General features: G+C 42.2%; 1 protein-coding gene across 6 annotated transcripts in view; it reads left to right on the top strand.

Annotated features, from left to right (window-relative positions):
- The window catches only part of Dab2 (DAB adaptor protein 2), a 135,518-nt gene that overhangs the window by 75,863 nt on the left and 35,753 nt on the right, over nt 1-23,902 (top strand). The window contains exon 1 of one of the 6 annotated variants that reach the window (XM_076551836.1): nt 3,586-3,706. The exons of 1 other annotated variant lie outside the window; for it this stretch is intronic. The gene's annotated coding sequence lies outside the window, so the exon portion shown is untranslated. Of the gene's footprint in view, nt 1-3,585; nt 3,972-23,902 lie in introns of those variants that run through there. 4 more of the 6 variants (XM_042261477.2, XM_042261475.2, XM_042261476.2 and 1 more) reach the window with 4 other exon arrangements.

The raw sequence follows: 23,902 nt of genomic DNA, 5'->3' as shown, positions 1-23,902 counted from the left end.
AGTTGTCAGGCTTTGCAAACAACACTATCTTGCCGGCCCAATATTAAATTTAAACGCCCTTCATTTCCTGGTGTTCCAATTTCCCCAAGCATTGCAGTGTTCTACATCAGAATCTCACTATTACAACATGTCATGTGCAAAAAGATTGAATTCTATGGCACTGAAAGGGATGATGTAAGGAAGAAAACAAATGACAAAAACTAGCAAAACCAAACCAAATAAACCACCTTCCAAATTTCAGAAAACATTATCTGAGAGGGGGGAGGGAGAGACAGCGAGAGGGAGGGAGAGAGGGAGCAAGATAGGGAAGGAGAGAGAGAGAGAGAGAGAGAGAGAGAGAGAGAGAGAGAGAGAGAGAGAGAGAGAGAGAGAACACAGAGATGGATGGATAAATGTGTGGATGGATGGATGGATGGATGGATGGATGGATGGATGGATGGATGAATGGGTCATAAGAACAAAGACAAACTCCTGATATTTGGCCGTCCCTGTCAGCAGCTGAATCTGATGGGATCTGGTTTTCTGCAGTGTTAAATACACAGGATCAGTCAGGGCCAAAGGGGAGTTTTATGAAAGCAACAGCCTTTCTTTTTTTTCTTTTCTTTCCCTTTTCTCATTTGAAAGACCTTATTTTAAAAAATTACATGAAAAAGAAGAAGGGGGGCGCTCTTACCAGACACCTCTCAATCAATTCTTGATCAATATTGTTTACCTCTTGGACTTAATTATGCTCCTGCCTCAGCCTCCAGAGTAGGCAGGACTACAGACATATCCAATCTTGCCAAGCTTGATTTGTTTGGTTGGAACATGTCTATGTGTTCAACAAGCATCAAAGTGTACAATTTCCTTGAGGCCATTTCCAAAGTACAATTTACAGTTCATGAAAAATAGCAAGATTCAAAATGGGCAGTTTAAGAAAGGCCTGAGCAGCAGAGGAAGGGGCAGGAATGAGATATAGCAGAGAAAGGACTAGACTTTTGACCTGAGAAACAGCAGTTTAAACATGGAAGAAAAGACATACATAGGACAGCCTGCATAGGCCGAGCTGCTGTGGAAGCACATTCCAGGAAAATCTTAAGAGATTACTTTAATAATAAACCATGCATTCTTCAGCAAGCTGTCACGGGATTAACTACCCCTTTCTAGGCTGGGAGCACAGTCCAGATTCCACCCCACCCCACCACAAGCAGGTTTTGTGCAAACGACAATCGTTTCTGTGGGGACTGTGGTTTTTAAAACATTGCATTTAAATTTTTTTTTGCCTACCTTAATTTTCTAAACAAATTTTGGTGGTGATAAAAAAAAAAAACATCATGCTGTCCACAGTTGAACCTCTGGGTGGGCTTTGACGTGCTTTTCCCTAGGAGAACATGGCTCATTTTAGACTGAAAAGTTAGCAGCGTAAATGGGACAGGAAATAGCACCTCCTGGGATAAAAAGAGTTAAATTTATTTTTATCCCCCCCCCCCACATAATGTGAGCAGACATTGAGCTACTGCCAAGACCAGTATCAGCACCCTAGAGATATAAAAACATACTTCAAACTGGAGTCCTTACTGCTGTCTCTTTAGATGTCCGTATAAAACAACAGTGTCCATTTTGAGCGGCAACCTTGAGACCACTGCTCCCAGACGAGCTATTTGGGCCCAAATCTTCTCTTCACACTGCAGTTCAGAGCAGATGGAATCCTTTCCTTTCTCTGGCTTCTAAGGCAAATCGCTTCCTTTTACTAGGAACCAAGTTAACACATTGTAGAAATAGTTTTTGAACTATATTAATAAAGATACAGGCTTGGGTGAGCACTTCCAAGCTGAGAAATGATGCATGTGTTTTGGAGACCTGTTTCTTTTGCAGTATCAGAGCCTCCGTTTGCTTGAATGGACTGCCTTTTCTGTTTTCTAATTTCTGAGTCTTTTGAAATGAAACCATTTCTCTAAACTTCTGGATTTTAGACACAAAGTGTGATGTCCTCAGAGGAAGCAGACTTAAAGTACTCACCTAAGTGTTATGTATTCACAGAACTAAAAGGCAGACTAAAACCTTGTCATTCACAGAAAGTCATTTTTTTTAACACAATCATAGAAAATTGCCTCAGAGGAATATTGGAAGCTGCCGGCACCACCTCCTGTACTGTGCATACCCAGGTGTGGAGGGAATGCAGAGGTGGGGGAGGGCAGCATACTGGCCAGCTGTGCTCTTCTCTGTCCCTTGCTCTCCCTGAACATGGGCTGTTCCAAGCCTGACCTACTTGTGAGCAGAAACTGCCACTCACATTGAGCTACCTCAAATTACACAGTGGCTTTGCAGCCGGGGCTAGGCGTGGACCACAAAATACATCCTTGGTGCGCCATAAGCCCGACTTGAACCCTGGGTTTTCAGTGGTAAAATGCAAATCCATCGTGTTGCTTACTCAATAAAATCAATAACCCATTACATCCAAGTGACAATTTGTCATTTTCATAGCCCATACATTCTGCTTCCAACAAACGGGGGTGGGGGGGGGCGGGGGTGACAGGGAGGAAGGGGAGGAAGAGGAGGAGCAGGAGGAAAACAGACAAGAAGAGGTCTAAGAAAAAAGGACTAAATGAAATAACAAAGCAAAGAGAGGAGGAGGAAGAAGAGGAAGTGGAGGGGACCTTCCCCAAACATGATTTCCTACGTCCTTAAAAAGCACCACTGTTTCTATGGATATCTGACAACTGTCCCTGACTTTAAAATATGTAGAAAAGAAACTGCAAGCTTCCATATGGCCTCTGGGGTCCGCTCTGCCTGGCATCTAGTTGAGCATTGATAGAGACAGTTTTCAACATTTCTTCTCATATCTCAAGGTTGTTTTTGTTGTTGTTGTTTTGGTTTTTCTAGACAAAGTTTCTCTCTGTAGCTTTAGAGCCCATCCTGGAACTCACTCTGTAGACCAGGCTGGCCTCGAACTCACAGAAATCAACTGCCTCCAGAGCGCTGGGATTAAAGGTGTGCACCACCACTGCTGGACGATATCCCAAGGTTTTCATGCAGGAATTTTTTTTTTTTTTTATGCTGTAGAAACTAGCAGACAAAGTCATGTTATCTGCATGTGGGTGGTAGCCACTGAAAGGAAATCCAGAATACAACTTGGTTATATCACAAATGTAGATCATTAGATATATGCTAAAGTGTTTCGTTTAGGCCAGTTTCATGGAGAGAATATGGTCTTGCATGTGTATGCGTGGTATTAAACGTCAATATAAGCACGTCTTTTTTGCACGGGCATACATAGGTTTCCATCCTATTTAAGCACGTCCACATTTGCAATTAAGGGACACTGATTTCTTTAAAGGTGACAATCCAGTCACATGCTCAGCTTTAGAAAGAACAGATCAGATCGGACCTGGGACCCACCATAAATGTAGGGAAAGTCAGGAGTAAAGGCATCTCTTTGTTCAAAAGGCCCCAGGCGGCTTAGGATGAGTTAGCGTGCCACACCACTTGAAGTGGCAATCCAGGGAACGGATCTGTGAAACGCAATTTAGTGGATCCCACCCCTTTCAGAGTTTCCCTTTCCTGTCCTTATGTGCACCCTGCCCAGGCCCCCGTTAGTGTGGGACTCCTGGCCCTGGCTGTGCACAGTCCTTTCTCTGGGTCTCTGCGATCGCCCCCCGCTGGCCGAGCGAGCGCACGGAGCGCAGAAGGCACCGGTCTCCGTGGCTGCGAGGCGAGTTAATAAACAGTTAAGTTTGGAAGACTCCGTAGCACGTTGAGGGGGAGTTACCAAGCCCAGGCAGCAAAAACATCCCGCCACATTCCTGGGGAGTCCTCAGCTGCCAGCATCTGATTAGAACCATATCTCTCTCCCCGGGAGTGGCCGCGCGGCACCGAGGCTCCCGGCCCGCGGCTATTTAAGCGGGGCTAACCGCGTCCTCGGCGCTGCAGCCTAGAGGCTCCGGGCAGGCACGGGGAAGTCATGCTGGCTCCGCAGAGGCACTAGCTAGCCCGTGAGTAGCTCTGCCATCCTCCTTCCCTTTGGCTCCATTTTTTGCGGATCTCCTTCTCTCCTTTGCTGGCTCCTCTCTTCCCACCCCTGTCTTGGCTGCAGACCTTGGGCGGTGGGGGGAAATCTTACAAACGGGACCCTGTACTCCGGGGGAAAGCGGCGGTTTTGTGGCCTGACATCTGTGGAATGCTTCCAAGGAATGCATTTTACCTTTGGGGTCGGACTCCAGACGCCCATCCTGTGACATTTAAAGAGCCCATCCGTGTGCGTGCGTGTGTGTGTGTGTGTGTGTGTGTGTGTGTGTGTGTGTCCGTCCGTCCGTCCGTCCGTGTTCGCGGAGTGCTTAAGGGCTTTGGGGACATCCCAGGGAGGACACCGGTGTGGCCGCCGACCACCTAATTAACTGCTGAAGGGTGTTCGGTTTTGCCCCGTGACAAAGGCTGGACGTGGTTTGTGCCTCTAAGGAGCTAGCTATTTTCTGCTGACTGACAGCATAGGTCACTAAAAATGTGAACTTTGTCTTACACTAGCATTCCTAGGAAAGTATCTGCCCAGGCGACTTAACAAACTTGTTTTCAATCCCCGAAGCGTTTAAACGCTGTTTTCCTGCCGACTGTAAACTAGTTGGAAGGATTAAGTAAGAATTCGAGAAAAGGGAGGAAAAAATGTGTTAGTTAAAACCTTGGAGTCCCCGTCAACATAGCGGTTTTCTTTGCAGCATAGAGCTGACTCTTTTATTCCTTTCTACTAGCTCGCCCTCTTCACTTAATCCAGAGCCTGGAATTCCGCTCTGTAGTAGGTTTCAGATGGGAGCTGCTTGAACCCAAAGGGAAATTTAACTGGATTAAAAACACTTAAAGAAGCTGGATGTTATCTCCACCCAGGCACCCCCACACCCTTTCCTCTTTCTTCTTAGCCTGGAAGGAAGGGAGCTACTCTGAAAACCGAGAAGAGCAGGGACGAGACTCCAGACACATGGAAAGATTTAAAAATTATGGAGGGGGCAACTTCATGAATAGTAAATGTTGCTGTTGCTCTCTAAAGTGACCTGATGAAAATATTTCTGGCCCTAATAACGCAAAGCGGGAGAGCGGAGGGGGACCCAGGTATATACAACTCCAACCTAGGTAGTGGCAGAAAATTTGCCAAAACGTCTTGGAGATACCTGAGAAGGCTACTGAAATGGTTCTCACGGGATGTATAATGCATCTTTCTTACGATCTTGACGCCTGGGCTCTACACCCAGGAGCACTGACTGGTTGTTCAGAAAGGAAGGGCTAGCCAGGATTCGGGACTTGCTGCTACCAAATGGCTTGTCATGGTGCTCTCTTGACCTGCATTAGGCTACCTTCTTCTTGCCAGGCACCCCACCTACCCAGGCGTCTACCACTCCACTCCCTTGATCTAAGGCAGGGCGGCACACCAGTGCTGAACGGAGTTTACTGGCTTGAGAATTTAGGCGTGTTGGCAATTCCGGCTTTCCTGGGGAAAAGAGCGTGGTGTCCGGGAAAAGCAATGTTACAGTGAACGGAACTCAGAAGGTGAGACCAGCAAGACCCCTTGAGAAAGGAGATGTGGTGGTCTCTTGTAACATGTTATTTCAGACCCAGACCATTTCTTCCACGTTCTTAGTCACTTTGTCCTAAAGCTCACACTGGATTCTGATTCTTCTGCTATTTTTTTTTTTTTTCAACTAATAACGAATCCCTTCTCTCCCTAGTACCCACTCCAGCCCTTTGGTCCAATCTTTCCCCTAGAAACTGCTTGTTCTTAGGCCAGTATGTCCCTCTTTCCCCTGGAGTTCTAGAGAAGGAGCCCAGGCAGGACCTTGGCCATGCCTGGCAAGCCACTGAGCCGGATGAGATGGTCTTACTCCACACCTGAGTCTAGACTCATCCTCCTGCTGCCTCCGCCCCATGAGGGCTAGGGTTGTAGGTAGAGGCTACCACACCTGACCAAGCTATGCCATTTAACTCTGGCCAGAAGGGAGAGATTGCAGAGGAATGGGGAGAATGTCTTCTGCCTTTGCCTCCAGTGTGTTTATGGGGCTGGTGATACTGATACCGCAGCTTATCTCCAGCTGAGGACGACGTAAAAAAAGGCTGGGTAAGGTAACTACTTCGTTGTTTTCTGGCCTTGCTGATTTGTGAAGAAAGAACGAAAACCAGAGGTCCGTTCCTTCTTTTCTTTTCTTCCTTTTTTTTTTTTTTCTTTTCTTTTGGTGTCTTGAAACAGAGTTTCAATGCATCTCTCTTCCCAGGCTGACTTTGAACTTCTAGCCTATGTCTTTTGTTTGTTTGTTTGTTTGTTTGTTTTTCGAGACAGGGTTTCTCTGTGTAGCTTTGCGCCTTTCGTGGATCTCGCGCTCTAGCCCAGGCTGGCCTTGAACTCACAGAGATCCGCCTGGCTCTGCCTCCCGAGTGCTGGGATTAAAGGCGTGCGCCACCGCCCGCCTGGCGCCTATGTCTTTTTGAGTCCTGGAATTATAGGCACGCACCACCTCGCCCAGCTCAGAGTTTGCGCTTCTGCTAAAGACTTACTATAATTTTAAGGGTTAAACTAAAAGTCTAAATTCCTATTTCTTGGTCCTGCTTCTTGTCTTACTCCAGGGGTTAGATGGATTTTGGTCGGCTTGTTGGGGGTGAAGGGTGTTTTGCTTTTAAGATACTTGTTGGCATGGTGATGGTGTAAAGGCTTCTGGGAGCACCTGATCAGCTGATCTGGTTTGCTCAGGCATACCCCTGTTACCTAAAATTTACAAGACCAGGAAAACATGGCTTGCTGGGTGGCTTGTGGCCCTCCGGAAGCATTATGGGAAATGGCTCCTGGTGAGACCATGAGGAACTTGCTCCTTCATTTCTCACCTAGTCTGAGCCTGAGCTTGGAAACACCGTGTGTTTCTTTGCCTCTTCCCTCCACTGGGCGATACATCGTTCCTTTTCTTAAAGACAAAGCTAGGGCGCTGGAATGTGTGAAAAGGCTGCTGAAAAGAGTTCACTTAGAGCCCTAAGTTGCCTCAACTGGAAGACTTGCTAGAGGACTGGCCTGGGGGGTTACGTAACTGACCTACCATATAAGGTTTCCTGCACTGGACAGAATTAGAATGGGAAGCAGACTGGCGATATGAAACACCTGAGTAGCAGGATGTGGTTTTTCTGTTTTGTTGTTTTGTTTTGTTTTTCATTCTTCCCGGATGTTGTAATTGTTGTAGGCTATGACTGAATTGCAGAGGCCGGCCCAAATCTCCTTTAGATGACCTAGTGTTCACAACAGATAAGTGTGTTTAAGGGAAACCTAAATCATGGTAAGATATCCGAGTGGGTTAATCATGTCAGTTAGAAGCAAATTATCAGGTCTCCTCTTAGAGACAAAACCTGAAATCCTGCTGAGGGGTACAAATAAATAATGCTGGGTATATTTTTTGTTTTGTTTTGTTTTTTTGTTTTTCCGGGCAGGGTTTTTCTGTGTAGTTTTGGTGCCTGTCCTGGATCTAGCTCTGTAGACCAGGCTGGCCTCAAACTCACAGAGACCCTCCTGGCTCTGCCTCCTGAGTGCTGGGATTAAAGGCATGTGCCACCGCTGCCCATCTGATGCTGGGTATCTTAAAGGGCCAGCAGCTTGTGCACTCATATGCTAGCTGCTGTCCGTCCTTCTGCTAACAGCGCAGTTGGGTAGTGGTTGAAAGCATCCACACAACTGCTGGTAAAACGACCTTGAGCGCACTGAGTAACCTCTCAGTAATTCTGTTTTCTTAGCTGAGGAAGAACAATGGTGCTTAGGGACACTGGGAAGATAAATTAATCTACATCTTTAGAATGCTTTATTCTGTTTGTCTGTTTCTGCTCCCTGAACAACTGAATTGGTGTCTTTGTGACCACTGAAGGCAAATGGAGAATTTCTTAATCACAACTGAATACCATTCACCTATCTGAAAATGTTAATCATTCAAGAACTCAATACTAAGAAAGCCTGTGCGTTTCCTTGCGTTCACGCTAGAACAGACAGTCACTCTCTGTTCTCAGTGTGGAGGCTTGCTATTTGGTTTGGTCAGAATGACCTCTGGTCTCCTTTAAATCTTCCCCACACTCTCAGACTCCCTACAGAGAGAGAATGATCCTTCTTCTGAAGTCAGCATTCTAGCCAAGGAAGTGGGAAAGGGAGGGGGCACCCTGACTAACCCAGGGACTAGGCCAGGACATTGGGGCCCCAATACTATCGTGGCCCACATAGCTGGGCAGGTTGCCATGGTTATTCCCCTTCCTGCATCTTTCCACCACCCTGGAAGGAAACTTGCCCCTCTAGGGTAAGCAGAATCAGAACAAATTGCTTCCTGGCCTAAAAATGGAAATCAGTCAGTCAAGCAGAATCTTTCTCTCTACACATATTGCCCTTCCCTCACCCCTCAAACTTATTTTAATTCCAGTATAAACGTCTAATCTTTGCTAGCTCTTATATCATCTAGATAACAACACATGACGGCTAATAAAACTTCAGTTATTACCTCGGTACAGAAGTTGCTTGGCAATTTCTGTTCCTCTTATAACCTGCACAAACTAGCCGGGGGCCAATGACCTTTGGCTGATGTAAGCTGGTAAGAATTCTCAGTAATGGGACATGCCAACTTAATGTTTAGTTCTAGGGAAGTGACCAGGAAGCAGAAAGTATGGCAACCATCTCTTAGACTTTCAAGAAATGTTAGAGAAAAGGGTAAGGGGAAAATAGGAAGTAAGAATTCTAGAATGTTGAATCTATAATACTGTAAGAAGTAAGAGTATGTCGCAAGGATAGAGCAGGTCCCTATGTGTATAAAATCTTGGATTCAACCCCCAACACCACAGAAAAGAAAGAAAATGAAATTAAAATGCTGTCAAACCTGGAAGAAGCTTGAGTGACAGAGGGAAGGCTTAAGATGTTTCTCTTAGTAAAAACTAGTCTGTTTTTCCTTAGCAATATGATGTAATCCATTAGGCTGAAATACACTAGGATCTTCAGAGGACATATAAACTGCCACTTGTAAGCAGATTCATAAAAACTGAAGTCACCCTCTCAGGATTAGACACTTGGTGTATGTTTCACAGCTAGAAGGTTTCACAGAGTGTGGTCTCCACTCCAGATTGATTGAACCCAAGTTGGCAAGAGGCCTTGCCCAGCTATAGTCTACAAACCTTCTATTTGATCTAAGAGCAACATTTGTAATTCAGCTTTATGATTCAGTCATTCAATGGAAAATATAACAACTTACTTCAGTTCCTAAAGTCATAGAAATAATAGAGCAAAACTATTTAAATATAATTATGTTTAGCTGCATCTTGGGTTGCAAAAAAAGATGAGAAAGCACATACCTACAATGTTTTACCCATGGCTTTCTTGATCCGAGGAAAATAAATATAATCCTCAGTTTTACCACATTGCCTCACTTCTAAATCCTTCCACCTAGGCTGAGGTTTTTAAAGAGTATAATTAATCTCCAGTTATTAGGAGACTGTCTCAGCCAACATATTTTTAAAAGGGACTCCAGTAAACTACATCATTACCCTTAAACCAGCTGGTTTTCTCTAGCTCACATAACTTTTACATTTGTTTTCCATGCCATGTCCAGAAGTGCAGACAGGAGCCTCCACTGTAAATAAATCTACTGCACTTGGGTTTTAGAGAACTGTGTCTGAAGAAGGATCAATCCATTCCCCCATTTAACTTTCATTATACACAACTTGTAATAAAACAAAAAAAATCTGGGCTGCGAATATAATTCATTTGCTAGAGTGTTTATGTAACATGCATAAGACCTGGAGTTCAATCCCTATTCTGAACTAGTTGTGGCTCATGAAGGTAATCCCAGAATTGGGGATGTGGAGGTGGGAAGATCAGAAGTTAAAGGGCATCAGCCTTCTGCAGTGAGTTTGAGGTCAGCATGGGTTACTTATCTCAGAAAAAGAGGTCTCCATTTCTTAGCTCCAGTATGATCAGCTTGCTCCACATCAGATCCTGAAGATGAACTGAGATTTAGTGTTTCTCTGAATAGTTACGAAGAACCCAAGTAATGCATGGTGCTGGGTTGGCAGTGGAGAAACAACACCCCAGTGAGTAGAAATTAAGGAAGAAGTCTGCATCAGGTGAGGCCATACATACAAAATCTAGAGTTCTGCCAACTTGCAATGGAATGGCAGCCCTGGCATTTCTCAGAAATACTACTAAAAGTCAGGAATGTGGCTTATTGGTAGACCTCTTACAAAGTATGTACAAGGCTCTAGATTTGATTTCCAGTTTAAACAAACAAAAAAAAATTGTTTAATTTCCCTAACGCTTAGTTACCATATTCACCTTGCAAAACAATTAAGAATGACTGGAATGGGTAGAGATCCCAACTCCTACTGAAGCACACTGGGTGTCATCTGGAAATAGAGTTTCCAGTTGACTGGTTCTGAGATGGACAAGGTTAGTAGTTCGGCACGGGCTCTGAACTACAAACGACCATGTCCACAAACCAGCTCTACTGTCACCCAAGAGGTATAACATCTGAATTTCATTTTTCCTCGAAGTTACAGCTGAAGGGAAAGTGGAAAGTTCCTGAGAATGGCTGCTGACACAGATGGACGACTGTTCTGGAGCCGCCATCCTCTGTGAAATATCTGGGCTGATGCTGGAAAATGGCCTTATTCTTATTGATGGTGAATTTTAGATAAGCTAAATTCTGTTGTTGAACACATTGAGGCTGAGAGTTAAACCAGCTTTCTTTCATATCTTGAAACCACTAAACATGGAGGTCAAGCAGTAGAATATGGCAATATTTCATAAACCTGAAGGGACCAACAAATGCTAACTTTCATGGTTCCATTTTTTTTTTTCATGGTCAGGAAAAATAGAGGTTCTTTAAGTCTAGAGTTAATCTGTACCTAAAAATCAGGAACATGAAAAGTAACCCTTTCCTTCCTGTGTCCATATTGGGCATAGATGCTCTCCTACATAACCTCATTTTTCTTTGTCCTTTCTCCCTCTCTCCCTCTCTTCCTTCTCCCACCCTCACTATGACCTTCCCTATAACCTTCTCTATTTCCCTCCCTCCCTCCATTTCTCCCTCTCTCCCTCCCTTCCTTTTCTCCCTACTTTCTTTTATAAGACAGACTCTCACTCAGTAGCCCAAGCTGGGCTTCTCATCCTTCTGTTTCAGCCTCCCAAGGGCTGCATAGGTATGCACGATCACACCCAGTTTTTACATTTATGTTTTAACTGTTCTGGTTAGGACCAAAGTCTGTTCTGATAGTCTATGATACATAATTCATATGTTAATATACTTTTATGCTATCTTTTAGTGTTGTAGAAAGAAGCCAAATGCATTCGCAACTGTCAGAGGTGTTGAATAGTGAAGAGTACTGAACCAGTTTTTCACTGTTCCCTGAGTCGGGATCAGAAATCAGATGTACACAGTAGGTCTTCCAATCTCTGTGCTTTGAGCAGGGGAACTCTGAGCTGTGCTTTAGTTATACCACCGCTGATTTTGCTGCTATTGTTATCATCAGATTTGTTTGTTCCCCAGGCCCTCCAAAATTAAATATTATAAATGCAACCCCATTTTTGAAGTGCAAAACAAATTTTTGCTGATAACATGACTCTTCCATCAATAGTTAATGACATTCAATACTGATTTCTACCAGGGCAGAGGTTGAATTATAGGTAAGATTCTTCAGAAACCATCTGAAGAACATTTGGTAGGTAGGTAGGTAGATACATAGATAGATGATAGGCAGATGGATGGATGGATGGATGGATGGATGGATGGACGGACAGACTTGAATTAGAATGATAACTAATTTTATTTAGTATCCAAATTGTCTTCTGAAGTATAACTTGATGCAGAGATGTTAATTGCCCAAAACCTCTTGGGAATGCAATTCTCATTTATTTAGCTGTCTGGAGTTATAATAGCTAAACATTGGTTGAAATTCAAAATTGGATGTAGCTGCCGGGCGGTGGTGGCGCATGCCTTTAATCCCAGCACTTGGGAGGCAGAGGCAGGCGGATCTCTGTGAGTTCGAGGCCAGCCTGGGCTACCAACTGAGTCCCAGGAAAGGCGCAAAGCTACACAGAGAAACCCTGTCTCAAAAAACCAAAAAAAAAAAAAAAAAAAATTGGATGTAGCTATTTACCTTATGTATGTTAGCAGACACATGCTAATTACCAACCACAAAAAAATTTAGCTGGTCGTGGCATGTGTCTTTAATCCCAGTGCTGGGAGGAAGAGAAAGGTATATATCTGTGAGTTCTAGGGCAACCTGTTCTACATAGTGAGTTCTAGGCCAGTCAGGGCTGTATAGAGAAACCTTGTCTGAGAGAGAGAGAGAGAGAGAGAGAGAGAGAGAGAGAGAGAGAGAGAGAGAGAGAGAGAATTTAGAGAAAATGTCCATGTAATAGCACGTGCCTATGGTCCCAGCACTAAGGGAGAAAAAGCAAGAAGAACTTGAGTTCAAGGCCAGCCTGGGCAACTTAGCAAAATCCTGTTGACAAAAATAAAAGAAACTTAGAGAAAATGATGATAATCAACGAACAGAAATTTGTTTCAATTGAGTGGTGTAGGGTATTTACAGGGGTCCAGATGAAGACAAAAAAGATGGTGGTTGTAATAATGGAATTAGCCTTTAAAGGACTAAAGGAAGTCAAATATGCAATGGTTAAAATGAGAAAAGATGTAGGAAGAAGACAAGGGAATCGCGTAGGTAGGAAAGAACGAGGTATGCTCAAATAACTCCATTCTCTCTGACCCCGAGAGTACAGGTGGAGAGCCAAGAGATGATAATGTATAAAGGAAAACACAGAGGACATTAGTCATGGAAGTCAGGTCTTTATTTGCTAAGAGGATCTCTTCACTTAAGCAGAAAAACATGTTGACTCAGGCAAGTTAACCTGTCCATTCTAGCAAGATGAATATGAGTGCAGATTGCTTAGCAGTTGAAGAAAATCCCACCAGCAAAGTAGGCAAAGATTTGCCTGATTTAATATTAAGAAGCAAAGGGGAGCCGGGCGTGGTGGCGCACGCCTTTAATCCCAGCACTTGGGAGGCAGAGGCAGGCGGATCTCTGTGAGTTCGAGGCCAGCCTGGGCTACCAAGTGAGCTCCAGGAAAGGCGCAAAGCTACACAGAGAAACCCTGTCTCGAAAAAACCAAAAAAAAAAAAAAAAAAAGAAGCAAAGGGGAAATCAGTATTGCTGTCATGTATTTATTTTGATTTGTTTGAAACAGGTTCTTTCTGTGCAGCTCAGGCGAGCCTCCAGTTCACTATATAATCTGAGCTGGATTTAAACTCACCAATCTTTTCTGCCATTGGCATGCCCAACCCCCAATCTCCAGTGCTGGAATTAGAAGCACGGACCACCACCTCCCAACTGTGCATTAGTCTTAGTGTTTTAAAGCACTATGCTCTTTGCCAGACTCCATAAAGCTTAGAAAAGTAGAGTAACTAATTCCCTCACCTCAAAAGTTTTATTAAGTTGAGGGAAGAATTCTACATGAGTCAGAGAGCAACAATAGGTCATGGTCACTGTGGGAAGATGATACAGTGAGTAAGAGGTCAGTAGAGACTTCTGAGACCTTGAGTAGACCTTGAACTACAGATTGGAATTTAAGTGGGAGAAGGCAATCAGGGATGCAGGCTAGGACAGCGGCATGAGAAGCGTAGAAAGCATGGGACAATCATATCTCTGTTACAGACAAGAATGGCTCATCTATCTAGAAAGCTAGTGGCTATGGATTCATACGTCTGAAACCTGGTTAGGGAGTCTGAAGCTCAGCTCAAGTACAAATGAAGATAATGAGCTTGATTAACACAAAACCAGGAAGGCTAATCCAGTAGGCACTTCTACATAATGCCTCCACAAAAGCTGACTGGGTACAACCAGAGTCATTTAAAACTTGGTTTATCATTGGAATTCTTTGAAAAGATGGAAAGTATTTAATCATTGCACTTTTTGACTTTAAGTCTTCTCAGTATATTAAGGAAAAGAATAGTGCCTGTGTAGAGAAGGTAAAAGTACACTATGCCATGTGCACTTATGTGAGCCAGGTACACATAACAAGGAATGTGACGATGAAGCAAGGTTGGGGAGAAATGCTGGAACTCAGTAAAGCATAAGAAAAGTGGGAGGATGAGAAGCATGAAAATAAAAGACAACTGTGAAAAACAGTGAGTCAGAATTTTGCCAGATGAAGTAGGTATGTGAACAGTCTAGGATGAAATCTGTTTCATTCCAAGCTACAGATAAAAAATACTCTTGTAGATTTTGTAGGCACATCCAGGTACAGAATAAATTCTATTAAGTCTCTTCCCAGCCCATGTACAGTGATGCTAACCCAGCTTCTTGTGTGAGAACTCTAATACAGAATAATGGATGCAGTCATGTTCTGTTTAAGAGTCTGGATGCAGAGGCTTCCTGCAGCCAGCATCTGGGGGAAGCTTCTATGAGGTGCCAGGGTGGACTACTTTCTTGATAAAGAGTGTCATAACATAAGGTTAATGCTTTGGTAACTAGGTAGTGCCCTTTAACCAAAGCTAGCTCGGGGAGTGGAAGGGAGAGAAAGTTACATTTTTCTGATAGCTGTTTCATTTAAATGAGGAGTTTGCCTCATACAAAAATGACTTTCTCGAGACTTTAGGATCCATTAACATGTTTAGTATCTCCTCTGAGTCATTCATGTTTCTCCAGTGGTGAAACTGATTGCCAGATGAATGTAATGTTTCCTTCTGCTTGTTTACAAAGTTAGCTATGAGTCAGAACTTTAGATTTTAAGTTAATTTTACAGAAAACACCACAGATACTCTTAATGACCCTATCTTGCACAATTCTTCCTTCCAGAGGTCATTGCCACAAAGGTGTTCCTTGAGATCGCAATACGACTACAGGAGATTCGAAAATTGTTGAAGAGACAGTCTATATATTAACGGGGTCTTGTACCATTATTCATATCAATAAGAGATCAATTCATATAGAATTTCTTGAAGTAGTATTACATTTTTTTCCTTACTAAATGTTGATAGCAAAGATTTCCAAGCTAACTAGAAACATCTCCCATTTAGCATCAATTTTTTTTTTTCCAAGACAGGATTTCCTCTGTGCAGCTCTGGCTATCCTGGAACTTGCTTTGTAGACCAGGCTGGCCACGAACTCACAGAGATCCGCCTGCCTCTGCCTCCCAAGTGCTGGGATTAAAAGCATGTGCCACCACTACCTGGTTTTAGCATCAATTCTAATGAGCATTTTCCTGTCCTATGCTACAAGTACCTTACGAGTAAAGACCATGTCTTCTTTGCCATTGTATACCTGGCATACTACAATGCTTGGCACATAGGAGGTATTCAATAAATAGCTTGATGGCCAGATGAGTAAGTAACTCAAGCCCCTCTCATTTATGACTTACTTGTAATTTGCTATAGACTGAGCATAACAGGGAATTTTTAGCTTCCCTTTATCTATTAGTATAAGTACAATAATTCTGAACCCTGTTTTAACTTTATGGTAATTTCTAATGAGGACGATCCACATGCACCCCTCATTTATATCTGCTCAGGTCCTGAGAAAGACAGACAAGGTGTTACTAAAATTCTCCAGATGATGTGATATTTCTAACTCACTGGTTTAACTTCTATCACTGGAGTACCCACTACCACTCCAAGGCCTGCTTTACCTGGTAGATGTAACCCCTGGCTAATAACAGTTATATTTTATGGTTTCAAGGCTGAAATTCCATCCAATGATAGCTTTTCATTCTCGCTTTGTTTCAAAACATATATGTCCACCAAACTGTTTATTAAATAGCCGATTAAAATTAAATATAGATGGCCTAAAGGTCAGGGCCAATAACTGCTTTGACTTAACATAATTTCTGCCCAAATGAGAGAAACTTAAATTTATTTATTTTGTTTTTCTTTGCATTTTTTTTTTTTGAGACAGGGTCTGGTGCCTTAGCTCAGGATGGTCTGGAAATTACTACGTAGTCCAAGCTGTCCTCTTTCTGCCTTAGCTGGTCCCACCCAGCACCGTTGTTGGGATTCGAGACATAAGCTGCCACACCCAGTGGGAAATTTAATTTTTAAACTTTGCTTGTGCAGCTGGACTGTGATTTAAGATGCAGTTTCTTCCAGCCTTTCTAAAATGCTGATGGCACTGGACTGCCAGCTCATTACTCTCCACACTGCTCCCAGTGTGTGCAAGGACATAGCTGGGAACCAAGAACAGGTCATAGCCTAACCAGCTTCAAAACCCCACCATCAAAGCAATTTTTCAATGTTGGGTTATTTGATTCAAAACTAACTGCTCAGCAGTTAAGATACTTGCTTATTCAACTGAAGTTCAGACCCTGGCAGCCATATCCAGCAACTCACGAACACCTGTAGCTCCAGTGACTAGGAATCAATCCTATGTGTCCTGGCCTCCCCAGGCATTTGCACACACGTGTTCAAACTCACGCACGCACGCACATAGGACATAATAAAATAAATTTAAAAAATAACCTTTTCCTAGCAGCTTTAGATAGGCATCAGTTAACTGGTGTCCAAGATGACATTGTTGCAGGCTGGCTATGGGTACTGCTCTAAACACATCCAGATGCTCTTGGCGGGTGTCACTGAACCCTAAGAGATTTACCTAATTGTCTTTCTTGGGTGCTAAAGAGCAATCCCAGTCCCTCATGCACACTAGCATCCTAGGTATGTGCTCCATCATTTCAATGCTCCAAGTTGTGCCAGAATTTTAAATATTGCTATCTGATACATTAACACATCCCCAGGAAATACAGTTTTAAAAATAAAAGCACGTGCCACCCCGATGTCACATTCTAACTATGTAAGAATTAGCAATGGCCTGCCCTTCCTTACCAACCTTTCCTCAGTACTGATGTTTCTAGATTCTCAATAGTTACATAAGAAACACAGAATGGGAAAACATACTACTTTGAATAAGTCACAGTGATGTCGTTATTTTGGTCCATAGCAGCCTTTGACAAAAGATGTCCTTGCTTTGTTTCCTAGGTTGACACTTCAAAATGTCATTTCATTTCTAAAATAGGCATTAAGGAGACTTATTTAAAGATAAGCTGGGTCATAGGACAAAGGGCATAATATATAATGGCCTTTGGCTTTTATGAAAGCCACATTTAGGACGCAGTTTATTTGAAGTTTGGGGGTCACTGGCATCATTGCTCATCTGGAAGGGATGACCTTGAATCTGACATTTGAGATTGTTAGACCTTAACCTTTTGGTGAAAAGGCTTCTTCCCAGAAGATTAGTCAAGTATTTAAATAAAAGAAACCGGCAGTGTTGAATCACTCAAGGTGACACATCCACGCAGCTATCATACTACAAAGCTATCTGACTCTTTGATGCCTTGCTACGAGTACTCAGATTTGTCACTACCCCAACCTAGACGCCATCACTCAACCTCAGTCTCCCCAGTACTGTCTAGACAAAATAAAGTGCCGTGCCGTAAGCTCACCATAATCCAGCTTGACCTGACTCTCAACCTTTCCCCTGCCATCATGAGCACCCAGTCCTGTATCCTTGCTCAGCTGATATAAATACTCTTTATTCCTTGCTGAGAATTCTTCTTTCCCAGATAGATTTTCTGTACAAGTTGCACCCAGCTTTGCGGGGGTGGGGGTGGGGGGCATCTGGCTTAATCCTTTCTTTTGTCTGTGTTGCTCCAAGGCAAAGGTTGAGGCAAAAGCATCAGAAGCAAAGATGCTTAATTCTTGCAAGTCATCTTTTCCCATCAACTAGGAATAACAATACCAAAGATTGCATGAGAATTGTCCGGTATGTAGGGAACATTTGATACTTCCAAACTATCCCCAGAGATGCTCTCTGCAAAGTTCCTGGGCTGCTCTGCTTTTCCTTAACAGAACATTTATCCCCTTCAGAAAACCTATACTACATTTACTTTTGTTTTTCCTTCTACAATAGTGTAGACTTGTCAGGAAAGAGATTCATATTTTGCCCATGTATATACCCAAGCTCTAAGAGAATTCCCACTACACTGTAGGAATACAGATTAATTATATGATTTGCCTTTCTGGTATGTATCAGAGGCATATTCAAAGGGATGCACCTGCTATTTAAACAGGGTTGTATGTAGCTCTGACTGGTCTCAAAGTCACTATGTAGCTGAGAAGGCTGTTGAGCTTCTTTTTCTTCATCTTCCTCTTCGTCTTCCTCCTCCTCCTCCTCCTCTGCTTCTTCTTCCTCTGTTTGGAGACAGGGTTTTTCTGTGTAACAGTCCTGGCTGTCCTGGAACTCACTTTGTAGACCAGGCTGGCCTCAAACTCAGAGATCCACCTGCCTATGCCTCGTGAGTGCTGGGATTAAAGGCATGCATCGCCATGCCCAGCAGCTGTTGAACTTCTGATCTTCTTCCCTCTAGAGAGAGAGTAGGAGTACAGATGCCCACTGCCACTCTGCTTTACTAATGCTACTGACTGAACACAGGAACTTATGCATGCTAGGCAAGTACATGACCAACTATTTTTCTCTCCTAAGGAAATTTCTTAGATCAAAGAGTAGGTGTAGAGTGGAATTTAGGGTGGAGAACCCCAAACTGAGAGAGACTGATTCCAAGAAAGAAGCTTTATTCATATCCATGTCTAGTAATTTTCTTGAAATTAGAATTTTGCTTGTTTTAGAAGGACAAAGCAAACGTAGTTTCTTTCTCTGCTTTTCCTGGTGGAGCTAATTATTTCATGTTTCTACAAAATGTAACTTACCAAAGACATTGTTAGCTAACACAGTAACTGTAAACATTCACCAAATTTCAAATTTCACTCAAAGTTTCTGTGGAGTTTGGAAAGTTCCATCACAACCTTGGAGAATCTGCCTTGACTTCCTTCTCTATAATTTTGAGCCTTTTTTTTAATAAAGATTGGATTAGGGACTTAATAATAACTTTCAAATGAGATTTCTCATTGAATAGGGCTATAGAGTTCAGCTAAGGAAACAACAAATCATGGAATTGCATTCTTTGATACTAAAAGTGCCTACAAAAAAAAGGAGGCAAATCAGATGCTACCATGGAGAGAAGACTTCAGCTAATACTTGCAGATCAACTCAAGTTACTTTGAATTGGTGAGCTTAAGAGGGACCATGAAGAAAGGCTACAAATGGAACCCCAGTCTAATCCATAATTCCACCTCACCCTCCATTTTTTTTTGTGTGTGTCTGTGTAAATTTGGAAGTACTATTTGCTTAACAGGTATAGAATCTTACAACTTGTCATTAGAAATTCAAAGAGCAGAGGAGAGTGCATTGAAAGAGCATTCAGGCTAATGAACATTTGTTTAAACACTGCATTTTTTACTAACCAATTAAAAGTGACTCACTGAAGTTGGCATTCCTGTGTGCTCAAACCAGAAGCCCTTTTAGTTCAACATAAACAGGGATATCTAGATCATCAGTGGCTAAGAGGTCTCAGTTGAATCCCAGCAAAGAGGCCTTCAATAGAGGCACTCTTATCAGTTCATCTTGTGCAGGAACTATACACTAAGTAGACCCCCATGGTTAGTTCCTGGGATCCCAAGGAGATAACAAACCCTGTCGGAAGGGTAAGCATTCAACAGCCCAGAGAAAGAAGCACTTTACCCCATCTGCTTATTACAGAAAAGCACAGGGCTATGGTGTGTGTGTGTGTGTGTGTGTGTGTGTGTGTGTGTGTGTGTGTGTGTTCTGTTGTTGTTTTGGTTATTCTGTTTGTTTCATTTTGCTTTGAGAGAGTCTCACTGTGAAGCCCTAGTTGGCCTGGAACTCACAGCTCTGCCTGCCTCTGTCTTCCAAGTGCTGGGATTAAAGAAAGGCATATGCCACCACACCCAGCAGATAAACTGTTTTTGTACAACTGGCTGAAAAAAAAAATCTCTTTCCTCCTCAACTCTGGAATAATTACACTGATAGAAGAGATGGGCTTAACATGACTTAATATGTTGATCAAAGAATGAATATACATATGTATATTCCTATATGTGTGTATATACATACATATGTATATATTCAGCCAATTGCTGAACTCTGGAATAAACTTTTTGAAATTTGTACAGAATAAGGTAATTCTTAAGGTTCTTAGAAATTTACAACCAGAAAAGAAAGCCGCTGAGCTCTGCCTTCATTTCCTGGGACATCTTAGTTCTCGGAAATACTTCCATACATTCCCCTCCTTCTTGTTGAGATTATGCAACCAGCTGGCCTAAGGTGATATAGAAATTGGATCCCTGAAGGCTATTTTAGAGGAAGCCCATTGTTTTAATGATTAGAACCTCACAGGTATGGCTGTCCTAAAGTCATTCCTTCTTAGGGTCCCTTCAATCATCTTTCTACATTTCCTAATTGTGTTTATATGCCACCTTATAGTTCATCTTGTAGTCATTCTTGCAGTAATTTATTTTGTTTAGATAACCAAAAGCACAATTTAAAGGCAGATAGGCTAGCTATTTCGGGACACTTTTGTATCATATATTCTAAAATTTCAAGACTGGGTTAATATTAGTATATTGTGTCAAGAAGCAAGTTTTTATACTAAAACCTCTCCCAAAACCTGAAATTACCAGGCGTTTTTTTCTTTTCTTTTCTTTTTCTTTTTCTTTTTTTTGTTTTTGTTTTTGTTTTGTTTTTTCAAGACAGGGTTTCTCTGTGTAGTTTTGATGCCTGTCTTGAATCTTGCTCTGTAGACCAGGCTGGCCTCAAACTCACAGAGATCCGCCTGGCTCTGCCTCCCAAGTGATGGGATTAAAGGCATGTGCACCACCACTGCCCAGCATTACCAGGCATTTCTTATCTAGTGACCAACCTAATTTGGCCAGGAGTGAAGGTGTATCGAATGAGCCTGCATATTCTTATTCCATTGGTGAGCGTTCTCTTGAATCTTTAGGCAGTATTGTGGAAGCTTCCTAACCTTAAATATGCTAGGACACTGGTACTAATATAATAAGAGAGAGGATTTAGGTTCTAGGTTCCTTGGTTCCTCTATAAACTAACATTCAACAAATAAATGGAGAGTCCCTTGTTATTTTGTTTCATTTTGTCTTATTGAGATGAAATCTCTCTTGCCCAAGCTGCTCTCCAACCTTTGGGCTCAAATAATCCTCTTGTCTTGGCCCCCAAAGAATCTAGAACTAAAGGTGTACACCAACACCCTCAGCTCCTAGATATCTTTTAATGACCCCTTTATTCATTTTACTTCAAAGCAACACAATTTGCGCTAAATAACAATCAGCTGAATCATTACGAACCATCTTTAAAGTCATATTTAATATTCTGAACACACAAGATGACAGCAAACAGTAAGTTAATTTTTTTTCAGTAGGTTAATTTTTAAAAACTATTATTAACCATTGAAGTTAGCATAGTCACCAGTATTCTTGGAGATGAAGCTAATGCCTTGTTGGCAAAATCTTACCCAACTAGAATAGATTGTATCAAACAAGGAAATGTGGGCAGGGTAAATTTCTCATGGGAGGTTATTGCCAGCCCTCAGGGTAGACTGAATACCAAAACAAAGGGCATATTCTACCAGGGAGGCCACCTAGAACCCAGAGATGGTTTGTCAGAATCACAGCACTTAAACCAGTCTTGGGTTAAGTCTACAGAAGTTTAATGCTGCCTTCTTCCAGAAGTCTGGTCTAGACATAAAAATGTAGCAGACACACAAGTTAGTTCCACTGACTACAAACAACTGCTGCACACATCCCAGCTTGACTGCTCTGCACTGATGTGACAAGGCAGCTGGATCCTTCTTCCTTTAAAAATCTTAAAAACTCAGCATGTGTCTGAAACCTGAGTTGCAGAAAGGTGGAGCCACACTCAAGCCTTGGCTTTCTGGATTATGTGAATGTGGGGCTCTGCCTGGGATGTAAAATCTCATTGGGATTTATGTCATTCAGCCAGAAAGAAACCAAATATCAGGCAGTATTTCTTCTTGCACTGGTTTGTAGAAGAGGAAAAGCTTAAGATTACTTTCCTCTTTTAAAGCACCCTGGTGCGGTTATAAGATCATAATATAATTCTGCTGGTGTGTGTGGCTCTGCATTTATAACCTAAGGTTTCAAATACAAATAGATCCTTATAAATAGCATGCTTTCTTTAACTCCTAACATTGGGTAGAGTTACAGGATGACTAATGGAACTTAAATAAAGAGTGAAATGTGTTTACTAGGATTGTGTGCACACACATCATAGGAGAATGTCCAGAGATATATTGATTGTATCCTTAGATCCAGACAAATGGGCTGCATGTCCTTCCAGGTTATTTCTTATGGGAATGGACAAATACACCTTGGATAACCTTGAAAACAAACTCCTAAGTTTCTTGAATATGATTTTATTTTAAAACTAGCTGGGAGCTAGGAAAATGAGCTTTGGCAGAATCATCTCACCTAACTTAGGAAGGATAGCCATAGAAACCGTGAAATGCTAAGTATTCAAGAGGACTGTGAGGAAAAAAATGCAAATACTCTTATTTATTCCCAGAAATCTAAAAGTTGTATAGCTGAGTCTTTTTCCTCATCTGACTCTTCAGTTTCATTTATTTTTTTATTTTTTTTTAAAAAAAAATTATTTGTTTATTATGTATACAGTGTTCTGCCTGCATGTATGCCTGCGGACCAGAAGAGGATGCTGGATTTCACTATGAATGGTTGTTAGCCACCATATGGTTGCTGGGAATTGAACTCAGGACCTCTAGAAGAGCAGCCAGGGCTCTTAACTGCTGAGCCATCTCTCCAGGCCCCTGTTTTTTAAATTTTCGATGCTGCAATTTAATTCCCTTTCTTTCCTTCCATATACCCCTGCCCACTCTCCTTCAAATTCATGGCCTCTTTTTTTTTAATCAATTGTTATTGCATTCATATATGTATTTGTAAATACATACAGATTCCTGATATAACCCATTGAGTCTATATAATGCTACTTAATATGTATACTTTCAGGATTGACCATTTGGCAATGGACAACAAATTGGTGTGTTCATCCCTGGGGATTTACCCCTCTAGCTCCTAGTTTTACTTGGTTGCTGTAATTCTTTGTGTAGGGTTGAGGCCTCGTGGGCTTCCCCCAGCCCGCTGCAGTTGGGCATGTTTGTTGGTGTCTTTCTTGTTCAGCTCAAGCTTGGGCTGCCATGTCGGTGACGCTCTGTTGATAGAGCTTCTGATGTTACTAGGAGAAACAATCTCCCTGATTCTTCAGCTCTTCCAGTCATCCTGCCCCCTCTTCCTCAATGTTCCCTGAGCCTTAGGTGTGGGAGTGTTCTGTAGACATAATCCACTGTGACTGAGCTCCACAACTCTGCATTTTGATTGGTTGTGGGTTTTGGTAGCAGTCTCTGTCAGTTGCAAAGAGAAGTCTTTCGAAGTTCACACATAACATCCTTGTTATATTTAGATGTCAAATGTAAAGTGTTTTATGTGTTCCCTGTGGTTTTGAATCGATCCATGAGATGTTATTCAAATTACTGCCCCAAAGCCCTGTGATAGATTCTAAAGTGTGCGTGTTAATAGCTACATTTTTAAAAAGTAGGAAAGCATTAAAATTCTTTATATAAGTTGTTCACTCATTAGAAAACTTTCTGCCAGGATTTAGAATGAGGATAACAGATAAAGAAGCAATATTCCCATCTGATGACACAAGATGGAGCTTTTCTGTTGAAATTCTTTTTGTTAGTAGTGGGCTTTTTATTTGTTTGTTTTTTACTTTGAGATGGAGTTTCACTATGTAGCCCAAACTGGCTTCCAACTCAAAAATCCTGTCTCAGCCTCCCAAGATCTTGAATTATAGGCATGCACTACACAACAGAGTTGGTCTAAATCAATGTTTTTAATGTTGGTTTAACTCACCCATCCCAATTTTCCATGAACTTTTACTTCTTCAAATCATCCTATCTAATATGGTTGATGTCACTCCTACTGTGGTCACT

The sequence above is a fragment of the Peromyscus maniculatus genome, chromosome 15 (assembly GCF_049852395.1).
Source record: "Peromyscus maniculatus bairdii isolate BWxNUB_F1_BW_parent chromosome 15, HU_Pman_BW_mat_3.1, whole genome shotgun sequence".
NCBI lineage: Eukaryota > Metazoa > Chordata > Mammalia > Rodentia > Cricetidae > Peromyscus > Peromyscus maniculatus.
Note: the sequence above shows the minus strand (reverse complement) of the source record. Positions and strands in the feature narration are given on the sequence as shown.